At 52.5% G+C, this 27353-nt stretch overlaps 1 long non-coding RNA gene across 1 annotated transcript; it reads left to right on the forward strand.

The window, feature by feature from the left end:
* On the forward strand, window positions 1-25358 carry LOC125429612. The gene is made up of 3 exons (XR_007244014.1): window positions 1-14; window positions 10708-10710; window positions 25080-25358. It is a non-coding gene; the product is annotated as an uncharacterized LOC125429612 (long non-coding RNA).
* The last annotated feature ends 1995 nt before the right edge of the window (window positions 25359-27353 follow it).

The following is a 27353-nucleotide window of genomic DNA, read 5'->3' on the forward strand; positions in this document are numbered from 1 at the left end:
CACCACCAGAACTGGTTGTTAAATTATTTGAATCCCACCACTGGGTGCAACTGCTTATATAATGCTGCGTTGAACCAGTTCGAGTTGAGTGCTGAATTACTATGTTCCTTGGACCTCTGTATCCTGAGTTCCTTCTTTGCAGCACCCTCCCACACCTGACTGGGATATAAGGATTCAGAAATCTACATTGCAACTCGTATCTGATTAAGGGAATTTTGACTCTCAAAAGCTTATACCCCCACCTTGCTCTCCAAGGTGCTACTGAACTCCAATCTAACTGTACCAATGAGAAAGTGCTCACGCTGAGCAAATTCTGCTGGTTTTCCTTCATTATCATCTTTGAGGTAGTTGACCCCTAAATTAGATTTTTTTTAAAAAGAGAATTTTTCTCAGAATCCTGGATATTTTTATGAATAAACAGTTCTCTGAATGATAATCATAGCTAGAACTGTTGGGCAGTTCTGGGGAGTGGGGGGAGAGGGCACAATCATTCACTATTTGGGACAGCAGTTGTGTTTGTGCGTATGTAATATATCATATATTAGTGCCTAATCTGTTTTCAGTAATGTGATGTGTTTATGGATTCTATTTAATTTGTTACCGTTGACTGTTTCTGCATGCCTGTGGCCTTTTTTTTTACTGCAGGCTGTATTAGTAGTGCAAGTAAAGATCATAGCCCACAAGAACCACCCTCATTCATTGTATAAGGCCGTGGTGGCAAACCTTTGGCACTCCAGATGTTATGAACTACAATTCCCATCAGCCCCTGCCAGCATGGCCAATTGGGGGGGGGGGGGGGGGGGGGTGGGGGGGCGGGGGGGGTGGGGGGGTGGGGGGGGTGGGGGGGGGTGGGGGTGGGGGGGGCGGGGGGTGGGGGGGGGGTGGTGGGGGGGCCTTGGGGGGGGGGGTGGGGGGGGGGGGGGGTGGGGGGGGGGGGGGGTGGGGGGGGGGGGGGGTGGGGGGGGGGGGGGGTGGGGGGGGGGGGGGGTGGGGGGGGGGGGGGGTGGGGGGGGGGGGGGGTGGGGGGGGGGGGGGGTGGGGGGGGGGGGGGGTGGGGGGGGGGGGGGGTGGGGGGGGGGGGGGGTGGGGGGGGGGGGGGGTGGGGGGGGGGGGGGGTGGGGGGGGGGGGGGGTGGGGGGGGGGGGGGGTGGGGGGGGGGGGGGGTGGGGGGGGGGGGGGGTGGGGGGGGGGGGGGGTGGGGGGGGGGGGGGGTGGGGGGGGGGGGGGGTGGGGGGGGGGGGGGGTGGGGGGGGGGGGGGGTGGGGGGGGGGGGGGGTGGGGGGGGGGGGGGGTGGGGGGGGGGGGGGGTGGGGGGGGGGGGGGGTGGGGGGGGGGGGGGGTGGGGGGGGGGGGGGGTGGGGGGGGGGGGGGGTGGGGGGGGGGGGGGGTGGGGGGGGGGGGGGGTGGGGGGGGGGGGGGGTGGGGGGGGGGGGGGGTGGGGGGGGGGGGGGGTGGGGGGGGGGGGGGGTGGGGGGGGGGGGGGGTGGGGGGGGGGGGGGGTGGGGGGGGGGGGGGGTGGGGGGGGGGGGGGGTGGGGGGGGGGGGGGGTGGGGGGGGGGGGGGGTGGGGGGGGGGGGGGGTGGGGGGGGGGGGGGGTGGGGGGGGGGGGGGGTGGGGGGGGGGGGGGGTGGGGGGGGGGGGGGGTGGGGGGGGGGGGGGGTGGGGGGGGGGGGGGGTGGGGGGGGGGGGGGGTGGGGGGGGGGGGGGGTGGGGGGGGGGGGGGGTGGGGGGGGGGGGGGGTGGGGGGGGGGGGGGGTGGGGGGGGGGGGGGGTGGGGGGGGGGGGGGGTGGGGGGGGGGGGGGGTGGGGGGGGGGGGGGGTGGGGGGGGGGGGGGGTGGGGGGGGGGGGGGGTGGGGGGGGGGGGGGGTGGGGGGGGGGGGGGGTGGGGGGGGGGGGGGGTGGGGGGGGGGGGGGGTGGGGGGGGGGGGGGGTGGGGGGGGGGGGGGGTGGGGGGGGGGGGGGGTGGGGGGGGGGGGGGGTGGGGGGGGGGGGGGGTGGGGGGGGGGGGGGGTGGGGGGGGGGGGGGGTGGGGGGGGGGGGGGGTGGGGGGGGGGGGGGGTGGGGGGGGGGGGGGGTGGGGGGGGGGGGGGGTGGGGGGGGGGGGGGGTGGGGGGGGGGGGGGGTGGGGGGGGGGGGGGGTGGGGGGGGGGGGGGGTGGGGGGGGGGGGGGGTGGGGGGGGGGGGGGGTGGGGGGGGGGGGGGGTGGGGGGGGGGGGGGGTGGGGGGGGGGGGGGGTGGGGGGGGGGGGGGGTGGGGGGGGGGGGGGGTGGGGGGGGGGGGGGGTGGGGGGGGGGGGGGGTGGGGGGGGGGGGGGGTGGGGGGGGGGGGGGGTGGGGGGGGGGGGGGGTGGGGGGGGGGGGGGGTGGGGGGGGGGGGGGGTGGGGGGGGGGGGGGGTGGGGGGGGGGGGGGGTGGGGGGGGGGGGGGGTGGGGGGGGGGGGGGGTGGGGGGGGGGGGGGGTGGGGGGGGGGGGGGGTGGGGGGGGGGGGGGGTGGGGGGGGGGGGGGGTGGGGGGGGGGGGGGGTGGGGGGGGGGGGGGGTGGGGGGGGGGGGGGGTGGGGGGGGGGGGGGGTGGGGGGGGGGGGGGGTGGGGGGGGGGGGGGGTGGGGGGGGGGGGGGGTGGGGGGGGGGGGGGGTGGGGGGGGGGGGGGGTGGGGGGGGGGGGGGGTGGGGGGGGGGGGGGGTGGGGGGGGGGGGGGGTGGGGGGGGGGGGGGGTGGGGGGGGGGGGGGGTGGGGGGGGGGGGGGGTGGGGGGGGGGGGGGGTGGGGGGGGGGGGGGGTGGGGGGGGGGGGGGGTGGGGGGGGGGGGGGGTGGGGGGGGGGGGGGGTGGGGGGGGGGGGGGGTGGGGGGGGGGGGGGGTGGGGGGGGGGGGGGGTGGGGGGGGGGGGGGGTGGGGGGGGGGGGGGGTGGGGGGGGGGGGGGGTGGGGGGGGGGGGGGGTGGGGGGGGGGGGGGGTGGGGGGGGGGGGGGGTGGGGGGGGGGGGGGGTGGGGGGGGGGGGGGGTGGGGGGGGGGGGGGGTGGGGGGGGGGGGGGGTGGGGGGGGGGGGGGGTGGGGGGGGGGGGGGGTGGGGGGGGGGGGGGGTGGGGGGGGGGGGGGGTGGGGGGGGGGGGGGGTGGGGGGGGGGGGGGGTGGGGGGGGGGGGGGGTGGGGGGGGGGGGGGGTGGGGGGGGGGGGGGGTGGGGGGGGGGGGGGGTGGGGGGGGGGGGGGGTGGGGGGGGGGGGGGGTGGGGGGGGGGGGGGGTGGGGGGGGGGGGGGGTGGGGGGGGGGGGGGGTGGGGGGGGGGGGGGGTGGGGGGGGGGGGGGGTGGGGGGGGGGGGGGGTGGGGGGGGGGGGGGGTGGGGGGGGGGGGGGGTGGGGGGGGGGGGGGGTGGGGGGGGGGGGGGGTGGGGGGGGGGGGGGGTGGGGGGGGGGGGGGGTGGGGGGGGGGGGGGGTGGGGGGGGGGGGGGGTGGGGGGGGGGGGGGGTGGGGGGGGGGGGGGGTGGGGGGGGGGGGGGGTGGGGGGGGGGGGGGGTGGGGGGGGGGGGGGGTGGGGGGGGGGGGGGGTGGGGGGGGGGGGGGGTGGGGGGGGGGGGGGGTGGGGGGGGGGGGGGGTGGGGGGGGGGGGGGGTGGGGGGGGGGGGGGGTGGGGGGGGGGGGGGGTGGGGGGGGGGGGGGGTGGGGGGGGGGGGGGGTGGGGGGGGGGGGGGGTGGGGGGGGGGGGGGGTGGGGGGGGGGGGGGGTGGGGGGGGGGGGGGGTGGGGGGGGGGGGGGGTGGGGGGGGGGGGGGGTGGGGGGGGGGGGGGGTGGGGGGGGGGGGGGGTGGGGGGGGGGGGGGGTGGGGGGGGGGGGGGGTGGGGGGGGGGGGGGGTGGGGGGGGGGGGGGGTGGGGGGGGGGGGGGGTGGGGGGGGGGGGGGGTGGGGGGGGGGGGGGGTGGGGGGGGGGGGGGGTGGGGGGGGGGGGGGGTGGGGGGGGGGGGGGGTGGGGGGGGGGGGGGGTGGGGGGGGGGGGGGGTGGGGGGGGGGGGGGGTGGGGGGGGGGGGGGGTGGGGGGGGGGGGGGGTGGGGGGGGGGGGGGGTGGGGGGGGGGGGGGGTGGGGGGGGGGGGGGGTGGGGGGGGGGGGGGGTGGGGGGGGGGGGGGGTGGGGGGGGGGGGGGGTGGGGGGGGGGGGGGGTGGGGGGGGGGGGGGGTGGGGGGGGGGGGGGGTGGGGGGGGGGGGGGGTGGGGGGGGGGGGGGGTGGGGGGGGGGGGGGGTGGGGGGGGGGGGGGGTGGGGGGGGGGGGGGGTGGGGGGGGGGGGGGGTGGGGGGGGGGGGGGGTGGGGGGGGGGGGGGGTGGGGGGGGGGGGGGGTGGGGGGGGGGGGGGGTGGGGGGGGGGGGGGGTGGGGGGGGGGGGGGGTGGGGGGGGGGGGGGGTGGGGGGGGGGGGGGGTGGGGGGGGGGGGGGGTGGGGGGGGGGGGGGGTGGGGGGGGGGGGGGGTGGGGGGGGGGGGGGGTGGGGGGGGGGGGGGGTGGGGGGGGGGGGGGGTGGGGGGGGGGGGGGGTGGGGGGGGGGGGGGGTGGGGGGGGGGGGGGGTGGGGGGGGGGGGGGGTGGGGGGGGGGGGGGGTGGGGGGGGGGGGGGGTGGGGGGGGGGGGGGGTGGGGGGGGGGGGGGGTGGGGGGGGGGGGGGGTGGGGGGGGGGGGGGGTGGGGGGGGGGGGGGGTGGGGGGGGGGGGGGGTGGGGGGGGGGGGGGGTGGGGGGGGGGGGGGGTGGGGGGGGGGGGGGGTGGGGGGGGGGGGGGGTGGGGGGGGGGGGGGGTGGGGGGGGGGGGGGGTGGGGGGGGGGGGGGGTGGGGGGGGGGGGGGGTGGGGGGGGGGGGGGGTGGGGGGGGGGGGGGGTGGGGGGGGGGGGGGGTGGGGGGGGGGGGGGGTGGGGGGGGGGGGGGGTGGGGGGGGGGGGGGGTGGGGGGGGGGGGGGGTGGGGGGGGGGGGGGGTGGGGGGGGGGGGGGGTGGGGGGGGGGGGGGGTGGGGGGGGGGGGGGGTGGGGGGGGGGGGGGGTGGGGGGGGGGGGGGGTGGGGGGGGGGGGGGGTGGGGGGGGGGGGGGGTGGGGGGGGGGGGGGGTGGGGGGGGGGGGGGGTGGGGGGGGGGGGGGGTGGGGGGGGGGGGGGGTGGGGGGGGGGGGGGGTGGGGGGGGGGGGGGGTGGGGGGGGGGGGGGGTGGGGGGGGGGGGGGGTGGGGGGGGGGGGGGGTGGGGGGGGGGGGGGGTGGGGGGGGGGGGGGGTGGGGGGGGGGGGGGGTGGGGGGGGGGGGGGGTGGGGGGGGGGGGGGGTGGGGGGGGGGGGGGGTGGGGGGGGGGGGGGGTGGGGGGGGGGGGGGGTGGGGGGGGGGGGGGGTGGGGGGGGGGGGGGGTGGGGGGGGGGGGGGGTGGGGGGGGGGGGGGGTGGGGGGGGGGGGGGGTGGGGGGGGGGGGGGGTGGGGGGGGGGGGGGGTGGGGGGGGGGGGGGGTGGGGGGGGGGGGGGGTGGGGGGGGGGGGGGGTGGGGGGGGGGGGGGGGGGGGGGGGGGGGGGGTGGGGGGGGGGGGAGGCCGGGGGGGGGGGGGGTGGGGGGGGGGGGGGTTGGGGGGGGGGGGGGGGGGGGGGGGGGGGGGGTTGGGGGGGGGCGGGGGGGGGCGGGGGCGGGGCGGGGGGGGGGGGGGGTGGGGGGGGGGGGGGGGGGGCGGCGGGCGCGGGGGTGGGTGGGGGGGGGGGGGGGGGGGGGGAGGGGGGGGGGGGGGGGGGGGGGGGGGGGGGGGGGGGGGGGGGGGGGGGGGGTGGGGGGGGGGGGGGGGCTGGTAGGGGCTGATGGGAATTGTAGTTCCTGAACATCTGGAGAGCCGCAGGTTCCCTACCCCTGGCCTAGAAAGAGGGATGTCAGCTTTGACTGTGTGTAACTTGTGTGGGTGGCAGGCTCTGTGGGGTGTGAGGCTCTTGCTGAATGCAACACCTAGCAGCACATCCTTGGACGCAGGGGAGGGGCTTGTTTTACACTGGCTGGTGTCTTCAGCCTTGTGTGGCACAGGGAAACAAATGCCTGGCTGCTCTCTGCCATGGAAGGAGGTCTGGAGGGCCCATGTGTCCAGAAGGGCCAAGGCAGGGGTGCCACAGCTTAACTCAGCTCCCAGGTGGCTCTGTTCAGCTCCTCTGACCCAGCCCAGTAGGTGCAGCCAGCAATCCCCTGTACTCCTGGCAATGGAGGAGCTGTGCAGCCCGTGCCCACTCCCTGCTCTGCTTTGCCCATCCCCACAGCACTTCAGCCATCTTTCTGACCTGCCGGGGGGGGGGGGGGGAAGGGGGAAGCCGGCCAAAATGCACCCTTCATGTGACATTCGCAGGTGGCACCTGGGGCCTGTATCCTCTCGTGCCTCTCCAAGGTCTGCATCTGTAGCTTGACAAAAAGTTCTGCAGCACCTGTTATTAGAATTTCAGAATTTCAGAAAGCCATTTTCAAATGCTGTAGAATTGTTTTAATTATGTGAGGGCATTAAATATGTGTTTTTGTTATGTATGTTTTTAATTTGTTCGCTACTTGGCTGCTCAGATGAAGGCAGAAAGAGAGGGTATAATTTTTGTAAATAAATAGATGCTTTTTGTCTTTGTTTTAGAATAAATTACAGTAATTTACATAATTCACATATCCTTATGAAAGGTTTAAAAAAAGATATAAACAAGGAAGCAGAATTAATCCATTATATTACAAGTATCGTTTTTATAAGCATAGCAACCATCATTACCATCAACAGGCTTAACCTTATTTCAGAGTACAAGAAACTCCTGCCATTTTGTGTGAAGATATTTTCTGAGAAGTCTTTTCTTTCTTATCAGTGCTTATAAATTGTGAGCTAATGCATTAGCCTAACCTATTGGCATTGTCATAATCAGGTATCCACTTCTGAGTCCAGTTTTTTGCTCATAATATTCTTGATGTCATAGTTCAGGTTCATACTGGATACTTAAATGTCTTCTTGCATAATCCTGTATAAGACCTGCATTGGAACATCAAAAATCTGTTGTCGACATATTTTTAGTTTTTATTCTTGATTTTAAATGTTGATTTTAGTCAACATTTAGTATATGTACTAAAACCAGGGGGCATACATTGAAAATGCTGGGGAGAACAATTAGGACTAATAAAAGGAAACATTTCTTCATGCAACACGTGATTGGTGTTTGGAATATGTTGCCACAGGAGGTGGTGATGGCTGCTAACCTGGATAGCTTTAAAAGATTTATGGAGGAGAAGTCGCTCTTTGGTTACCAATCTTGATCTTCCTTGATCTGAGATTGCAAATGCCTTAGCAGACCAGGTGCTCGGGAGCAGCAGCAACAGCAGCAGCCGGCCATTGCTTTCACATCCTGCATGTGAGCTCCCAAAGACACCACACACACACACACACACACACACACACACACACACACACACACACACACACACACACACACACACACACACACACACACACACACACACACACACACACACACACACACACACACACACACACACACACACACACACACACTATACAGATCATTTCTGTACATCTGCCTGTTCTGTACATCTCTGAAAAAGTTTGAAACTTGATCGCATCATTTAAACTATCTGTACATAGGCTTAAAACCATTTCCCCTCATTCCAGTGTTCAAAATAGCACTGAAACATCTTTGTACAATCTAAACCAGACCTTTTCTGGAATAACTACCAGTAAGTGCTTTCCCTTTTAGAACAGGTGACCATACTTCCATTTACTGCTACAATATTATACAGTTTCTTGTATTACAAATTATTGCTTTTTATATTGTGTAGCTCTGCTTGTAGATTTCCCCCAATAGCTGTCTGTGTATGCATACAATAAACCCTTTATGCTGTACACTTTGGCTTTGTAAAACTTTCTGTATTATTTCCCCCATGAGCCATGTTGGTCTGCATTCACACTGCCTGAGAGGCTTATGAAAGGGATGTGGGGATCTTTTCTCTCTGAATACACAGACCAGCCTAAATTGAAATGGTGCAGTATTGGCTGGCCTGGAGCAAAGCAAAATCTCTTAATGGTACTGATTAGTATTTCTGAGGTTTAAGAGGTTAGAATATATAAAGACATATATGAACACACATATGGGCTTCAGGGAAACTTCTCTGGGAGTTTAATAGAGGGGTCCTCTGGGTATCCGGAACGCAGACCATTTAGAGCTTAATGTCAATACCATCACTCTGAAATGGACCTGGAAATATATTGGATTAACCAAAGCCATGTTTGGCACAATGTTACAGGATTATGCTGATTCACATCTACCACATACTGACACACACACACACACACACACACACACACACACACACACACACACACTATACAGTCAGTGTGCATGATAGTCTAGTTTAGAGGTTACCAAGGTATGAATGACAGTGGTCAGACCTATAGCTTCCAACCATGGCTGTACCTGACATAACTCTCAGGACCATGGCCATCAGCTGAGAATCTAGGAAGTGTCCCCAAAGTTATGAACCTGTAGTGTCTCAAAGTGTCCCCATGATTTTCCTGAAATATTCTGAAGTGTCTCCAAGTGTCTCCTGGTCTTTCAGGGAAAGCATGATCTCATCAAGGCATGTACATTGGTGGAATACAATGTGAGGTCCTTTGAAGGTTGGAGGGGAGGGAGGTGAAAAATATGTAACAAAATAAAAATGTGCTCCTAGATAGCCAGAAAATTCTCCAGTGCTGATTCTACTACTGATCAGATCTACATATTCTAAAACATTTAGGAAGCCTTGCACAGGATATACTTATCAGTCGATGTCTTAGATAATCCTTATGTAAGCAGACTCTTGGATGATAATCAGGTACCTTCCCATGGATTCATTTTGGAGCATGTGATTTTGTTGCATAAATTCCATTTTGGAACTCTACAGGGTTTGCAACTAGGATGCTGTTTCCCAAACTGGCCTCGGGGCTGCCAGCCTCCCCTTTCAAGCACACACCTGATGGCCACAGAGATCTGAATATTTGCACATTGTTCATCCTCCAACCCACACACTCACAGGCTCAGTATGGGTATCTTCAACCATTATGTGCTTCATCTTTAAAAATGGTCAGATCAAAATTTTTGTAGGTTACAGCCAGCGGTGGGATTCAGCAGATTCGTACCACTTCGGCAGAACCGGTTGTTAAAATTGTGCTTGTAAACAGTTGTTAAATTATTTGAATCCCACCACCGGAACTGGTTGTTAAATTATTTGAATCCCACCACTGGTTACAGCCAACAGTTTTTTGCTGATGATTAGACTATGGCACATGGATGTTGTCCTATGGACTCCTTTGGTACAATAGTTAGACCTCTGCTATTCTCATTTTTTTAGTTCAGTATTAATAAAATGGTGCAAATTAATCTGTTGGGGATGATAGAATTGGAGAATTCGTTGTCCACATCACAGTGAGATTAGAAGATCTTCAGGTTCTTTCCCACCCTTGAACAAGATTGACATTCTTCCCTGAGAAAGTTGTCACACATTTTCAGCAACCAACAGGACTTGTCTTCATCCAGCTTTTCCTTTCTCCAATTACTTCTAATTACTTTGTTTTGTGCCCTTCTGCAGTTTCATAAGGAGTTCCCTCAAACCTCCTCTGTGTTTACTGTCATATCTCCTGAGATAGTGAGATGTGATTGATCACCGTCATTATTTCAAAGTACCATGTGAAAGTCTGCCCTGTTCATTAATTGTCTTAAAGAGTGCCGGCCCTGCATAAGAAACACACACACAAATCATTCTTCAACAAACTACAATTAGTTTCATGGTTAGTTTTTTTAAACTTGTGTTTTCTAGTTTGTCTAGTAAGTTTATTATCAAGACTCATTAGGAGTCCTGCCCTGCCCTTACGTCATTAGTAGTGCCCGCAAAGGTGTCTACTCTTGTTTTTTTAATTTCTTCATTACTGAACCCAATAGCTAAACGTTTCCCTGTTAGTGCTCCTCCTACCTCGCTGATGTAATATCATGCACCTGCAATCTGTGGAGGTTTGAATGTACATGATGTTGATCTCAGTAGGGAATTCTTGCAAGACAGTTTCTGTTCTTCCACTAATAAGACCTTAGGGCATCATTTCCAATAGGACTGGGCTGGGCTCCAGTTCTTTCTATTGCTCATGGGACATTTGATAATGTTGTTAGGAGAGCGGGTGAATTCACACATTACTATACAGGGTGTTTTATTTAAAACAGAGGCTTTCCTGCACAAATCACCTAAAACATTTCTAAAACATTTTCATCCCCCCCCACCTTTACAGTGATGTATGCCTACATTTACCCTCTTGAAATGATTCATGGGCCCCCCTTTTTGAGTTCTGTGTTGAATTGATGCTTCATGCTTCGATTCTCTACTCCTCATATACTCAATGCTTTGAAGATTGACTCAAAATAAATGACAGAAATGCTGCAAATAAACATTTGGTAAGGGGGAAGGGAGTGAGCTCAGAAAATGGCACCAAGGAGGAAGTTCAGGGAGACAGAGAAGTGTGGGAAACATAGTCAATAAATCACACAGCAACTGAAGACATTTTCAAAACGTTACCGCCAAATAAGCATTTTAAAAGGGGATTCCTTTGAAATGTTTTGAGGCTAGAAATAAAATGTTTTTAAAACCAAAGGGGGTAAAAACAATGTGGAACTCCATTGAAGAAACATTTTATTTCCTGCCCCAAAAAGATTTTAGAAGGTTTGTACAGAAAGGGCCATACTGTATATCTAAAAATGTGTATACTTTTAAATAAAATGTAATATGTGAACAAGGCAAACACATTAGTAAAAACCCATATTATACAGATATGCTCGCAAGAGAGCCATGACTGGCTGCATAGATCTTTCAAGTGTATATTCTGTTGCAAACCCACATTTGCTTCCATGTGGTTTGGAAAGGTGCTATAGAGCACATTCAAATGTTCAGAAGCCACGTAGGAGCTTCTGAGCTTGTTGTAGGCACTGGCATAATGCCCATTGGGCAAGGTGGGCAGCTGCCCAGGGCATCACCTTGTGGGGGGCATCAAAATGCTGGGTTCGTTTTTGGGTATTTTTAGTAGTTTTCTGTTTTTGGCCTGCAGGGGGTGTAGTTTTTAGGCTAGTGGCACCAATATTTCAGCGTATCATCAGGAGACTGTCCTTATGCTACCCCCCCCCCCAGTTTGGTGAGGTTTGGTTGAGGGAGTCCAAAGTTATGGACTCCCAAAGGGGGTTCCCCATCCCCCATTGTTTCCAATGGGAGCTAATAGGAGATGGGGGCTACAGTTTTGAGGGTCCATAACTTTGGCCCCCCTGAACCAAACTGCACCAAACTTGGGGGGTATCATTAGGGTAGTCTCCTGATGAGACCCTGAAAGTTTTGAGACTGTGCCTTCAAAAATGTGCCCCCCCCAGCCTGCAACCCCATTGACAGCAATGCAGAAAACTCAATACAGAACAAAGATTCTTGGGCAAATTTCGGGATGTTCTTGCAGGGGGCGCATTCTTGGATGTATCAGCACCAAAATTTCAGGGTATCATCTGGATACTGTTATGATGGCACCCCCAAGGTTTGGTGCAGTTTGGTTCAGGGGGTCCAAAGTTATGGACCCTCAAAAGGGTAGCCCCCATCTCAGCAAAGAATGTGGGATGGGGTACCCCCTTTGGGGGGACCATAACCTTGGGCCCCCTTAACCAAACTGCACCCAAATTTGGGGGGGTACCCATGAGGGACAGTTTCCAGATGATACCCTGAAATTGTGGTGCTGATACATCCAAAAATGCGCCCCCTGCAGGAACATCCCAGAAATTTGCCCAAGAATCTTTGTTCTGTATTGAGTTTTCTGTATTGCTGTCCATGGGGGTTGCAGGCTGGGGGGGGGGGGGGTTAAATTTCTGAAGGCACAGTCTCAAAACTTTAAGGGTCACATCAGGACACTTCCCTGATGATACTCCCCCAGGTTTGGTTCAGTTTGGTTCAGGGGGGCCAAAGTTATGGACCCTCAAAACTGTAGCCCCCATCTCCTATTAGCTCCCATTGGAAACAATGGGGGATGGGGCATCCCCTTTGGGAGTCCATAACTTTGGACTCCTTGAACCAAACCTCACCAAACTTGGGGAGTAGCATAAGGACAGTTTCCTATGATATGCTGAAATTTTGGTGCTGATATGTCTAAAAACTTCACCCCCTGCAGGCACCAATGTCCTGGTGCAAAAAAAAATTGGTCGTGGTGGAGTGGCCGCCCATGGGGGTGGGGCATCCAACTCAGGTTTTGCCCAGGGCTACAGTTTGCTGCCTTGTTACGCCCCTGGTTGTAGGGCACAATAAATATGTAAGAACTTATGGCCATATTACTTAATTACAAAGCTAAGTGCAGTAGTATTTCCCCTCTGCAGGAATCTGGTGAAATAGAAGCATGGTCATGTTAGTCTTGGGGCAGAGGCCATAGATAACTGTCTTCATGTATGGGTGTCTTATGGTAAGCATTTAAGCCACTACTTCATGGATCCCAATGGTCTGAACTGATTTTCAGTATACTGCCATGAAGGATGCCAAATGTATTCATTTAAGTTATATCCCTTTTTTGTCCTGAATGCTGCATTCATCTGGGACATATAGCCCCATTAGCTCGAGCCTCAGGAAATTGTTTGTTAAGATTATTCCCGGGTTCTAGGGTTGCCAGAGTCCCCTTGACCACTTGTGGGGAATGGGAGGGTAAGGCAGTCAGATCCACGTTGGGAAACTCCTGATGATTTGGAGATGCAGCCTGGGGAGGGCAGGGACCTCAGTGGGATAAGCCATAGCAGCCTTTTTCTCCAGAGGAACTGATCTCTGTAGTCTGGCGATGATCTGTAAGTCCAGGGGTCCCTGGGTCCCATCTGGAAGCTGGCATCCCTGCTGGGTTTGTCCATCCCAAGGCATTTCACATATTGTCTAATCTTGAAGGTACTACAAAAATCCTTTTTTGTTTCTGCTGTTCTACTGGAATTGGCAAAGTTTCTTGTGTCCTAGGTAAGTATTGAAACTCTCACAGTCCCCACTCTCCCAAGTTTGAATAGCTGCTTATTAGTACCAATTCTGCAGGTGTCTAAAAATAGACTTTGGGTTTTGAACAAATTAATTCTAGCTCTTGCTTTATGAAAGACTTGCATCAGCATATTCTTTAAAAAGCAGAAAGATCACATTTTCTAATAGGCCAATAAGAATTGTTGCCAAGAGTTATCACATAGTTCTTCTTATCATCCACAAGCCCCTAGAACGAAAGAAAGGTTCAGAATCCTCACAAGTAAAAAGAAGAGAAAAGAAAAAGCTGCTGAATGTGTCTGTGGGAAACAGCAGGTGATAATATGGTCTACCTCCTCTAGTGCTTTCATTCTCTAGCATAGAAAATGATCCACAAAAGAAAACAAAACTGAGCAGAAGAATAGTGTGTGTGGTGTTTGCCCTTTTGGTACAATGTTATTTGAAGGAAACATTTTCTTTTCTGACTCTGCAGTGGGAATGAGATATGATTTGCTGTAGGAAACGAGATATTTCAAAAACAGGGTTAGATTCTGCTATCTCTGCAGATAACATTGCAACGTTTCCTAGTTCAGTGTGACCCTCAAGGTGACCAGAGTTACAGATATAATTAGGCATGCTGAGGACTTTGTATGAACAAGATAGCTTGATGGACTTACCCTGATGGAATTCTCTTGTTTCCATGCAAGCTGAGCCCTGATCGCCTCAATATTCTTTGTTGAAAATAATCTCAAGTGTCATCCGAAGCAGCTTTACAACTGTACAGTATGTTTGACAGGATCAAGTCATGCTTCAGTAACAATTTCAAGTTATTAAGAACCTTGACTAACAGTGCCATCGTAAGTAGAGTTACACCTTTCTTAGTCCCTTGATGTCAGTGTGCTTAGAGGGGTATAGCTCTTCTTAGGGTAGGTCTGTCTCTTAATCTTCTCAACTAACTGAAGTGAGGTATACTTTTCTTAGCATTAAAACAACCCCATTGTCAAATGTGGAATTGCTTGCAGTTCATCTTGCTTTGCATCTGCACAATTGGATGCATATTACATGACCAGCATTGGCTATGTTTGAAACTAACAAAAGCACTGGGACAAAATTGCCTTCCTTGTCCTTCTGCTAAGTATATGTGTCTTTTCAAGGTCAGTGTAGGCAAGGAGGTCTTATAGGGAACATTGTCTCCCTAGGCCAGGGGTAGGGAACCTGCGGCTCTCAAGATGTTCAGGAACTGCAATTCCCGTCAGCCTCTGTCAGCATGGCCAATTGGCCATGCTGGTAGGGGCTGATGGGAATTGTAGTTCCTGAACATCTGGAGAGCCGCAGGTTCCCTACCCCTGCCCTAGGCAGACCAGGTGTTTTTCTGAGTCCAAAGGGGGATGAGGATGCTGATGACTGATGACAGCAGTTAAGCTTTGGGGCCTGTGTATACTTCCCTGAGCACTCTACCTCCATTTTAGGTAAGATTGTTTCTAGGTAAAGAAACTTAAGAAAGAGTCAGTGGGATGCACAGTTCTCTTTGCTCCTTGGACATGAGGACCTAACACCTGTTCTGCCATATATTCACTGGTTACCAGTTAGGGACCTCTGCAACATGGAACTAACGATGACACACCTCAAAATAACATTGCAAGTATAAATGCAGTAAGGAATATAAAACAATCCAAACATAAGAAGTGATAGAATAACAATTCAAAATTGTGACTGGAGTCTTCAGGGCTTATCACATTTGTCAGTCTCCACTGCTGGGTTTTATTTCTTTCAGCTATCTGAAACTTTATATCAAACCCCACTAACACTGCCCGATGTCTACTCATAAGCAGTGTAAATCACTGCCATGACTTGTATAGCTGGGAAAAGTTGTATGAGCTACTGGAGTCAATTAAAGTCACCTTGTTTTGGAAACTCAGTCTTTGTTCAGGTATGCTTTCCTTTTGTTAACAATCTCGTTTGTTCCTCAGCTGAAATTATGTATCCTTGCAGTCCAAAAAGTTGTTTAGCCATACTGTGTGAATGCTAGAGTGGGTGACTGCTTCTCAGCTCAAGGGGTTCTTAGATGATCTTCTGGATCAATTTCAGTCTTGCTCTAGACAGGGATATGGAATAGAAACTGCTTTGGTCTCCTTTGTTGATGATTAGGTAGGGAGAATGTGATTCTACTAGTTCTGCTGGATTTCTCAACAGCCCTTGATAGTATTTATCTTTGTATTCTACTGAGCCTTTGGGTTTGACTCAGATCTGATGTCAGAAGATAGTGTTGAGGGATTTCTGATGTGCCCCCATTTGTCTGTGAGAACTTCAAGGGTTGATGTTGTTCCCCATGCTAATAATATCTATATGAAGCCACTGGGAGAGATCATTGGGAGGTATGGGCTGCAATGTCACTAGAATGTGGATGACACCCAGCTCCACCTTTCTTTTCCACCTAATCCAAAAATGCTACAGATGTTCTGAAATGGTGCTTGGAGCCAGTAAGGGGCTGGATGAGGATGAACAAGTTGAATGAAATGTAAGCCTGTCAAGACAGAGGTTTTCGGTTTAGTGGAAGGCATGCTGAGGACTTGAGATCTCTCCTGTCTTGGATGGGGTTATACTCCCCTTGGAAAGCCAAGTTTTCAGCTTGGGAGTGCCGCTTGACACAGCAGTCACCTTAGGAAACCAGATGGCTTCTGTGGCTCAGAGTAAATTTGCCCAGCACTGGCTGGTCCACCAATTGCATCCATTTTGGAGTCAGTCAGGTCCAGCCACAGTGATCCATGCCTTAATTAATCCATGCTGGACTACTGCGATGTGCTCTATTTGGGGCTGCCCTAGAAGAGTATTTGGAAGTTGCAGTTAGTGCAGAATGCTGTGGATGGATGGATGGTCAGGGGCAGCTGCTGGAAGCTGGCCCCTATATTACAGTAATTACATTGGCTACTGGTCTGTTTTGGAGTCCAATTCAAGGTTGTTGCTGTTGGAATTAAGATCACAGGGAGATGCCCTCCTGACTGTCCCACTGATCAAAGAGGTGGTAAGCACACAAGAGAGGGCCTTGGCAGTATGTTGACAAATTCATTGTGCTTCTTTATGAGGCACCACTCTGATGGCAAGCCAACACCCCAGTAACACTTGCTGAACAAATGAGAACCCCTGAAGGGGACAGCGAAAGATTTCTCAAATCAATATTATGGCCAATTACGCAGTGATGTGTTCCCTGCTTCCAATGGTCTTTTGCTTAATAGCCAAATGGCTTCTGCCGATACCAAATCAGTTAAACCAGGTTCCCCACAGGGTTTTTCCACACTCAAAGGACTGCTTAGATATGTGGAAAAGTAGAATGTAAGTTAACCAAAAAAGAAAAGCAACCACAGCTGCTCCAGCCTGATGGGAAACTGATTCTAAGAGCTACAGAACGCTGACTGCAATTTGGAGTCAGTTAAAGAGACGGGTGTGGGATTTATGAGCACAAACTCCCAGGAGTCTATAGAATCCTATCAGGAAGTTCTGTCAATTCCAGAATGTACTCTAAAATCCACAGCAGAAGTTTGGGCAGAACTGAAACTTTAATAAAATCCAGTGTCAAGGGTCAGTCTCACATTCTCCACAGGCTTGCTTCTTAAAAATTCTGCATGCTGGAAACTATTATTCTCCATCCCCCAAACCTGGGAATGAATCCAGTTTTATTTGTTCTAACGCAAACAGAAAAGAAAGTCATGTACAAGTAATGGCTGTGCTTAGCCCTACATGCTAGCAGTCACCTATCAGCCAGAGGCATATCTATTGTATAATTAATAAAGTGTCGCTCTAATCCAATGCAATTTACTGTGCCAATTCCAGTCCCCAAAGTGCTTTCTAAATAAAGCAGAGGGTGAGGAACTGATGTTTCAGCCACTGTCCATGTTCATGACCCAAGAAGCCCAAGTCTCCAGCTATGGCAGGGGAGCTTCCACCAGCAATTCTCTGTTCCCACAGCGACAAGAGGCAGCAGGGGGGAAAAACCCTTTCTTGGGCTGATGGTGTGGTGTCACTTCTAGGGAAAACCCAGAAATTGCCAGAAATTCCATGGTTTTACCATAGAGAGTCCAGAGATTCCCAGACAGGCATTACTTCACTTCCGAGGTTTCCCTGGATGTGATGTCAGACCATTTGCTGACAACCCCCCTATACATCCTGCCCCCCCAGAACTCCTGTAGATTGTCAGGCTGAGCCTGGAGATGGAAAATTTCTGGAAATTCTGATACCATGGACAAAAAACCTTTTTTGATTCTTTTTTTCCAGAAAACATGAGGAAGGGAAAAATTGAAATCTATTCCATATTTATTTCCTATGAAGCAAAAACATTTTAACAACATAAAATGTGTCACTTATAGTTTAGTTAGCATGTAACATTGCATAAGTTGGTGTATTTGTGGAATTTAAAAGCTTAGGGTCCCCCTGGCTCCTGCTGCGGCTGCTGGCCCATGGGTGAGAGCTTGGGCTATGGCTCCCTGACAGCACCTAGTTTGGGTTTCTGTGGCATTCACACTCCAGCAGGCCCTCAGCACCACTCCACTGAACTTGTGCCCTGTATTCATCCATCACCATAATCCTGGCAAGGCACTACTTGCCGGGGCCATGTGGCAGTAACAGCTGTACCCCAGCCGCACCTCATCCGCACCTCTGTGAGGCTTCCCTGCTGGGACAGTCACCTTTCCTCCTGCACGCTCTGGCCCTGCAGTTGCTCAGTTGGTCATTTACTCACCCAACCACCAGACTATCCAACTTGCGGGTGATTCTGTCATTGCTTGGTCTCCTCCCTGTGACATCACCACATTGAAGCAGATCTCTTTCCCCCTGTTTTAGCCCACCTGCTTTCGCCCACTGAACAGCTGAGCAATGGCAGACAGGCAAAGAAAACCCTGAGCAATCAACAGGATAGCAATGCATTAGGGAATTAAGGTATTCTTTGCCCTGCCTTACAAAACAACTTTTTTTCAATTTTTCCTTCAGAAAAACTGAACACTTTGGGAGAACACTGGGAAAAAACTATCCACACAGTATCTGACAAAGGGAGTTTTGACTCTCGGAAGCTTGTACCTTGGATATCTTGTGGTTTTTGAAGTGCAACAGGACTCAAATTATGTTATTTCAGTGAATAAAACAGAAAACTATTTGGAACATACTCATTATTATTTAGTAGGAATTTCCTGTGGCTCAAGTTTTCTTTGGGCCCAATATTGAACTAGGGAATAGCTGGTTAGAAACACTTTGCTACCCAGCATATTAAGGCCAAACAGTCAAGCAGGTTACTGTGTTATACCCTTGACTAAACCCATTGTCTTACACAGCTCCCGTTCATTGAACTGGATCTTTTGCAAGAGATAGCCCTGAAATATTGTGCTCACAATACTCAGAAGTTAAGTTTTGAAAACAGAAATGGGTAGTGTTAGGGGTACCACTTTTTGTGTGGGCAGAGGCTTTGTACAACAGACCAAAATTCAGTGGGCTACTTCCCCCAGCATAGATAGGGACAGCTGTGCTGGCTGATTTCTGCCTGTTCATAAAAATATAGCAACCTTACTATAATTAAACACAAACTTGTGAGCCTTTGGATCTTCATAGGTAACAAAACTTTGCTCATGCAATGTATCTGAGGCTATGAACTCATGGAGTGGGGAGGACAGTCATGCCAGCTGTCCCTGATATTTGTGTGTTCATGTAAATCTCAGAATTGAGTCTCTATGTTTATAACTTGCATGTGCTTTGGCTCTTTGTTGTGTGGACAAATACTTATTTAGCAGAGTTAATGCAATAATGAGGCAGAGACCAGTTGCTTTACTGAAATAAAGTTTACTTACTACAGGGAAGGGAAACTTGGAAGAAAAACAATAAACATCTTTCTTACTAGCTAGCACCAACAGCCAGCTTGCTGCTTAGACTATTACATGGCTACTAAGCTATAGACTGAACTCAACTGAGCTGAGCGGACTGACTGACTGAGCATGTGCAGAGTGCAACACAAAGAAGATATATCTAAAGCCTACGTGCAGACCTGCATGTAGCCCACCCAACCAATAGGTATCAATTACCTGGTCACTGACTTCTGACCTCACTAACTAATTAGCATGCAACAATTAACTCCTTCATTACTGGATTGTGTGACTGGCACTTGCCAAATCCCATCACTCTTCCTGCACTCTATACTTTGATCCTAAATCACATCTTTAAAGTGTGCAAAACTTTCCATTAATTCATATCTCTAGGTATATTGTATGACCAGAGTACAGGAGGTACCATACTGTGTAACTTCCCTGTTGTTGAATGCGTATTTTGTTCACTAATTTATCCATTCTCCTCTTCTTTCCCCTTCAATTTTTCCTCATCTAGTGTGTCTTGTTTAAACTTTCAGTGAACTGTGTTCTATTTGGTGCTGAGTTGTGCTGTGCTTACTACCATTCCGGTCCCTGAATCTTTAGAATAGCTGAAGGCAAGAAAAAAAATCCCATTAATATATGAACAAGCCCTCAAAAGACTTGGGCAATGTTTATGCAATTGGTTGTCCTGAAACCCACCTCTGAAAATGTTTACGCATTCAAAAGGTAAGTCAGAGTTTGAAGAGAACTGAAAGTTATTCAGCCTCCCCGGCTTGGCTTTCCTCGGCTTACGTTCCTTGGAGAGCAGCTCCAAATGCAGAAATTGAACAGATTGATACTTTTCTGGGCAGAGAAGGAAAATTGGGGGGGGGGGGGGGGCTCTGCCTGCCAAATTTCCACGTCAGGCTGCCCATAACGTTAAATGAGGAAGTTGCTAATTCTATCAGAATCATAGGCTCTTAACTCTTGTCCTAGGAAAAGTGATCAGAGTACCCAACTCCACAGAGAAAGACATTAGTGGTTTGAAATAGCTGGCAACAATGACCTCTGGAATTTTTCAGTCACGTTAAGCTCACCAGTAATTTGAGGAGAGGTTCAGGGGTGTTGTCCATTTAACTGTAGGTCCTGAACAAATATCACTTAGTGAATTTTTGATTTTTTTGTTATTTAGCAACCCCAATCTATGTGCAATTCTCTCCCCAATGCTTTTAAGCAACTTTATGCACCCAATCACCCAGTTGGTGCAGAGGTTTGGGCTGGGTTACTACCAATATACAAATGACACCCGTCTCTTTCTGTTGATAGACAGGTGTTCGGATATTTGCCCTGAGGCCCTGACCAAGTGCCTTGGGGCTTTAGTGACACAGTTAAACAGAGCTGCCTACAGTTAAATCCAGTGAAGATGGAGATTCTACGGTTAGGTCAGGGTGGGGTGGGGTGGGGGGGTACAGGTCGGGCAGTCCAACTCCCAGCCCTTGATGGGATGTAGTTGGTTCCATCTCTCTCAGTCAAATCAGGCTCCATCCCTGAAGACTGGAAGATGGCCAATGTCACACCAATCTTTAAGAAAGGAACTAGGGGGGACCCGGGAAATTACAGGCCAGTCAGTTTGACATCTGTTCCTGGTAAATTAGTAGAATCTGTCATTAAAGATAAAATTATAAAACATGTACAAAAGCAAGACCTGCTGAGAAAGAGTCAGCATGGCTTTTGCAGAGGCAAATCCTGTCTTACAAACTTACTAGAGTTCTTTGAGGATGTAAACAGGCATGTGGATAAGGGGGAACCAGTGGACATTGTCTACTTGGATTTCCAAAAGGCTTTTGACAAAGTTCCTCACCAGAGACTATTGAGAAAACTCAGCAATGAAGGAATAAGAGGGGAAGTCCTCCTATGGATTAAAAACTGGTTGAGAAACAGGAAGCAAAGAGTGGGTGTAAATGGGAGAAATTCTCACAATGGAGAGATGTAGGGGAGTGGTGTCCCCAAGGATCCATATTGGGACCCAGTGCTCTTTAACCTATTCATGAAATGACTACCTGGAAGTAGGGTGGAGTAGCGTGGTGGCCAAGTTTGCAGATGATACTCAGAATTATGTAGGGTGGTGAGAACCACAAAAGGTTTCGGCGAGGAGCTCCAAGCGGACCTTGATAAGTGGAGTGAGTGGGCTAAGAAATGGCAAGTCTGGTTCAATGTAGCAAAATGTAAAATTGTTGCACATAGGGGCAAAAAAAAAAAAAATCCAAACTTCTACATACTGCGCTACAGGGGTCAGTGCTATCAGTCTAGACCAGGAAAGGGATTTGGGATCTTAGTTGATAGTTCCATGGGAATGTCAGCTCAATGTATCAGCAGCTGTGAAAAAAGGCAAAACTCTATGCTGGGGATAATTAGAAAAGGAATTGATAATAAAACTGCAAAGATTATTAAATATATAAAGCCGTGAGATGCGGCCGCACTTGGAGTACTGTGTTCAGTTCTGGTAAGCCACATCTCCAAAAAGGATATTGAAGAGATAGAAAAAAGTGCAGAGAAGGGCAACAAGGATGATTGAGGGACTGGAGCACCTTCCTTATGAGGAAAAGGCTGCAGCGTTTGGGACTCTTTAGTTTGGAGAGAGGAAGGCGTCTGAGGGGGGATATGATTGAAGTCTATAAAAATTATGCATGGGGTAGAAAATGTTGACAGAGAGAAATTTTTCTCTCTTTCTCACAATACTAGAACAAGGGGGCATTCATTGAAAATGGTGGGGGGGAAGAATTAGAACTAATAAAAGGAAACACTTCTTCACGCAACGTGTGATTGGTGTTTGGAATATGCTGCCATAGGAGGTGGTGATGGCCACTAACCTGGATAGCTTTAAAAGGGGCTTGGACAGATTTATGGAGGAGAATCCAATCTATGGCTACCAATCTTGATCCTCTTTGATCTGAGATTGCAAATGCCTTAACAGTCCAGGTGCTCGGGAGCAACAGCCGCAGAAGGCCATTGCTTTCACATCCTACATGTGAACTCCCAAAGGCACCTGGTGGGCCACTGCGAGTAGCAGAGAGCTGGACTAGATGGACTCTGGTCTGATCCAGCTGGCTTGTTCTTATGTTCTTATGTTCTTAAATGTTTAGGCATGATCATGGATTATCTCTTTCTTTGGAGACCCAGGCTAACAACATGACCCAGATAGCTTTTTCCATCTCCTCCAGAGGTGCCAGCTCCTGCCTTACCTGTCACATACTAATCTGGCCATAGTCATCCATGCAAAGGTCACCTCCAGATTGGACTACTGCAATTCACTCTATGTGGGGCTACCTTTGAGACTCCTTTGAAGGTTGCAGCTGGTCCAGAATGCAGCTTTGGAGAGTACATGTCCAGTCTGTGCTTCAACATCTGCACTGGCTTCCTGTTGCATACCAGCTCAGGTTCAAAGTTTTGGTGCTGACCTTCAAAGCCCTACTTGGCTTACGATCCTTGAGTTTTTAGGACCGCCTTCTCCAGTTCAAGCGTGCAACAGCCTAATGGTCATCATTTGAAAATCTTTTGGTAGTCCCTGGCTTGAAGTGTATCCAGCTGTCCCTGACTATGACTGGGTCTTGCAAAGCCCAGGACCCTACCTGGTGTGACACTCTGTGTAAGGAGGCCCAAGCTTTAAACAATCTAGTTCAGTTTCATCGGGAAAGCTGTTCTGCCAGGGGTATAGTTGAGGGACAGCACTTATATACAGCAAATCTATCAGCCAACCTGGATCTTGTGACCCTTCCCCCCCATTATGCACTATTAATTATCCAGTCCTTTGGGCCAACTCAATACCAGCTTGGTTAGCCAGTGTGCATTTGATAGCAACTGAACTGGCAGCTGTATTTAGGCTGGGAGTTTTATTAGAACCTTCACTGCTACTTTTTTTTTTGCTCCAACTATTTTACTGTTTTAATTTAGTTTTAATCCATGTATTTATTCTGTGTATTTTAAACTGTTACCTGCCCTGAGAATGGATAACAACAGGGGGAGGATGGGCTATAAACGCAAGCACAAACAAACAAACGAATAATAGTTCTGAGACAAGACAAAAAATCTTTCCAAATCTTGGTTTCTATATGCACCCTAACATGTGTATGTGTATGTTGTAAAATCTTCAATGCTATGGGCCTTGAATCTGGCTGAGAGAGCCTGTCTCTGGGTATAGTGTCATTCCTTAGAATGATACTGTATTCAAAAACACAGTTCCTGGTTATGGTTCTGTGATTAAAATGACAAAACATTTATTGCATAACTATGTGCCCAGAAACCTCAGATTGCCTCTCTTGTCCTCTGACTTCCTGCAGCTTTGTAAATGAAAATGTGATGTTACTTTTTGAAAGAGTCCACAGGAGTGGAATGATGAAGATAAATGAAATGAATAAGATGGCTTTTTTAAAAAAGCTGTTATGCAACAGGAACCAATGCTATACCTTCTGACTGTATAATAAGGCCTTCTGTGCCTTACCAGGTGAAATGAAAAAAGGTGGTTATTAGTAGCATCTTCATCTCAGTATAGGCCCTCATGGGTATAGATTACATATAGCCTGATGGCTGGAATCTGTTAAGAATGATTCTCTCAGTTCTACTCTAAATTAATCAATTTTTGTTTATATGAAAATTTGAATCTGCTGGAATTCCTCTCCTTTTTTTGGCACAGCTGTTCAAGGTACAAGGCAGAACTGCCCTCCTTTGTATCTGAACCTCACTCACACTTGTTCATCACAAAAGATGCTGCAAAACTGGTGGTGTTCAGTTTTCAGTCCCAACGCTAGAATTGCTGTTACCTTCTCCCAAGAAAACAAAAATGTATGTGATAAGGCTCACTTTGAAAGGTGTGTGTGTTAAAGGCTGTTAACCTTGAAGTGGAGCTTGTAAAAAATAGGCTGAAGGGTCCTGGCAAAACCGGGAAGGATGAACAGTTTGAAGTCTGCCAGTTGCTGCTTTACCCTCCATGGGCTGGTCAGTGGCTGAGGTAGCAACGCATTCATAGCAGAGTTATCACTGAGTTAATGGCTTCAGTGTGCAAGGTTTCCAGCCATGTGCATATTTCAGTGCAACATATTAAGCAATGTCAGCTGCCGACATGACTAGGAACACTGAAGAACTGGTGTTAGTGGCAATCCTAAAGCTGTGAATTGGCAAGGAGGGAGCTGGGTCACTTTTGAACTCTATCCACCAGAATTCTTGAGTTGTCTTTCCACATTCTACCCCTGGACGATAACGTTGCTAGGCTCTGTCCTTTTCAAAATGAACATTCATCCCCAGGAGAGTGCTTTGCTCTATGGCGAACAACTGAGTGATGATCCCTGGCCTGAAAAGTATCTGGCTGTCCCCAGCCTGGTGGAACCCACTGTCAAATGAGACCCAGGCCATGTGGGGCCTATCACAGTTCTGCAAGATGGAGCTAGATGGGGGATATGATTGAAGTCTACAAAATTATGCATGGGGTAGAAAATGTCAGCAGAGAGAAATTTTTCTCTCTTTCTCACCATACTAAACTAGGGGGCATACATTGAAAATGCTGGGGGGAAGAATTAGGACTAATAAAAAGGAAACATTTGTTCACACAACACGTGATTGGTGTTTGGAATATGCTGCCACAGGAGGTGGTGATGGCCACTAACCTGGATAGCTTTAAAAGTGGCTTGGGACAGATTTATGGAGGAGAAGTCGATGTATGGCTACCAATCTTGATCCTCCTTGATCCGAGATTGCAAATGCCTTAGCAGACCAGGTGCTCAGGAGCAGCAGCAGTGGAAGGCCATTGCTTTCACCTGCTGCCTGTGAGCTCCCAAAGGCACCTGGTGGGCCACTGTGAGTAGCAGAGTGCTGGACTAGATGGACTCTGTTCTGATCCTGCAGGCTCTTTCTTATGTTCTTATGTTCTTGTTCTACTAGGTTTATGGTTGAGGTTAACAATAACATTCCAACAGAGCTGACCCTCCCCTCTGCCTCACTCTACTTCCCCCTCTTAGAATTGGTGTATATTATAGTGGGAATTTCTGATTGTTGATTTTATGATTTTATTAATTTTGTAATGAATGTGTCATAAGCTGCCCTGGGCCTGCTTGAGAAAGGGCAGCCTATAAATCAAATGGTACATTAATAAAAATAAAGAGCAATTTTCATCCCAGTCTGCTAGTCTATTTGAATGCATCTCTGCTGTCTCCAGTTCACCACTATAGAATGTACTTTTCTTCCTCTTTCTTTTGCCTTTTCATGTGACTGCAGTGATGGGAGCTCTTGAGTCCAGAGGAGCGCTGAGGAAAATGAGCGACATGCTAGAGATGATGGTGAAGAGGATGGATGTGCTGGCCAGGCTGGAGAACAGCACTGACTTCCGGAAAGGGGAAGAGATGCATTTTCCAATAGACAGGTCAGTAGTATCAGTGGGACTGAAGGACAGATCCTGGATTCACTAATATAGACTTCTCTTTCCATAGCAGTCTTGCATGTGGAATGATTGTTTCAGCTGCTGCTTGGTCCCAATTCTCTACAGGTTTATCCTCACCCCAGTCTGGCATTGAACACGTTATTGGAGCAAGTGTTCATTAAATCATTATTTGAATCCATGCGAATTATTCCCTGTTGTATCCAGATTTTGCTTCTAATAAAGCAAAGGAAGACTGCAGCAGCGGCTGTACCTCCCTCTAGTTCAGGGCCAACTAATGCATGAGAGATGTGAGAAGGTCATCTCAAGTGGCAGATTTTGGGAGTGACAGCCTTCTTTGGCCTGTCCTTGGTCCCTATCTTTCTGCCACTTCTGGCTGGAAACCAGACGAATTTATAAACCCCTTCTTCCCCAAGCCTTTAAAAAACCAACATGGCAAGCCACAAATGCTCCATAACTCTCAGGAGTTTCCTTCTCTTCACACAAATGTGGCCATTTTGTTTGTACTGGTTTGGAGTATGGTGGCAGCAGGGATGGTGGCCAAAGGCAACAAACTGCCTTGAACTGGCGCTGGGCTTATTCTTTCCCTGTCCTTCCTTCTCACCCTCCTATTTTGACTGCTTAGCATGTGAGACTTCAATATTGCCCACAGCTGGTATGGAAAGTGGAAAAATGGATTGGCTAAGTGGGAGGTGGATTCACACAATAAGTCAGTAACTTATGTCCAGGTTCAGGGAGGAATCTGGTACACCAGGCAGCAAGTATAGTCCAAGGCACAGTCCAAGGTCAAAACACAAGTCGTTAGAAGTCCAAGCACTAAACAAAAGGCCAAATATAGAAAGTGAGTCCAAAAAACAAAGTAGAAAACCAGTCCAACTCCAAACACACAGAAGTCTAAGGTACAGAGCAACAGCAGGTGCACAAGGTTTGTGGACAAGTTGCTTCTGCACTGGTTCACTCTTCTCTGACTGCTTTTATCAAAGAAACCTTGATCAGGAACCTGCTGAGTCAATCACCAACGCGTGCCATTCATTACTGGCTGAGCAGCCTGTGAGGCTTTCAGCCCCGATCCTGTGATGACTCAAGCTCATAGGAAGAGGTTGACCCGTGCTGGCCTGAAAATCACATTCTGTGGCACTGCTCCTATGTTGCCCTCTGAATCCGCCTTCTCTGGCATACTAAAGGTTCTGGCAATCCTGGAGGTAAAGCTGGTGGCGTCCGTGCTTCTGTCTCATCCATGGAATTCGGGCTTGAGACTGAGGGCATGGTGTGTGGTGACTTTAGCCTGAGACTCCCTTGCTGAACCAGATGGCATCTCTACCTTGTCTAGTTGGTCTTCCTGCAGCCTCCAATGGCTGGGCTTTGGGCTACCTTCTCCAATCTCTTCTTCATTTGAAAAGGTATTGGCAGGCAGATTCACAATGCATTGATGGCCAAGTCCATTTCTCCAGTTTGAAGCTGGCCATCTAGTCGTGAAACCAAGTGGCAGAATGTGTCATTTTCCCAGAAGGTGTGTCTGTCTTTGATATTACAACAGGTTTGAATGGGCACTCTTTGCTTTACCTAGAAGTTTGACTTTGAGAGAGCCAATGCAAAGGTTAATCTGGAGGATCTGGCTCAGAACTCAGCCGTAGACTTTGTGGCTACCCTTGGGTCCTATCATACAACCATACAATCATACAACCTCCAGATGAGGATGGGAAATAAAAGTGTCATAAAAGAACAAATAATAGCTCTCATGTAAAGGATTGGGTTTAAAATAATGAGATTGCGAGTACAATCAAAGTGTCAGTTAATTTGTAAGATTGATGGACTGTGCATTTTAAAACGTGGAGTTTTAATTTCATTTCAGCTTGAGAAGGTGGCTGGCTAATTTACGATGACTGTGCAGTTGTTAACAATGGAAGTTATTTTTTAAGGTGGGCATTATCATGAAACAAAGCTGGTATTCAACGCAATTAACACCATAGTTTTTTAATCAAAAGAAATCCTCTCACTTTGTGTTTTCATTCATTAGCATGAAAATATTACTTGCATTCAAACATGCTCATTTGCTCGCAGTGTTCCAATCCAGGGGAAATTGATTGTATTAAACCATTGAAATCAGTGAACCT

The sequence above is a fragment of the Sphaerodactylus townsendi genome, linkage group LG03 (genome assembly GCF_021028975.2).
Source record: "Sphaerodactylus townsendi isolate TG3544 linkage group LG03, MPM_Stown_v2.3, whole genome shotgun sequence".
Lineage (NCBI taxonomy): Eukaryota > Metazoa > Chordata > Lepidosauria > Squamata > Sphaerodactylidae > Sphaerodactylus > Sphaerodactylus townsendi.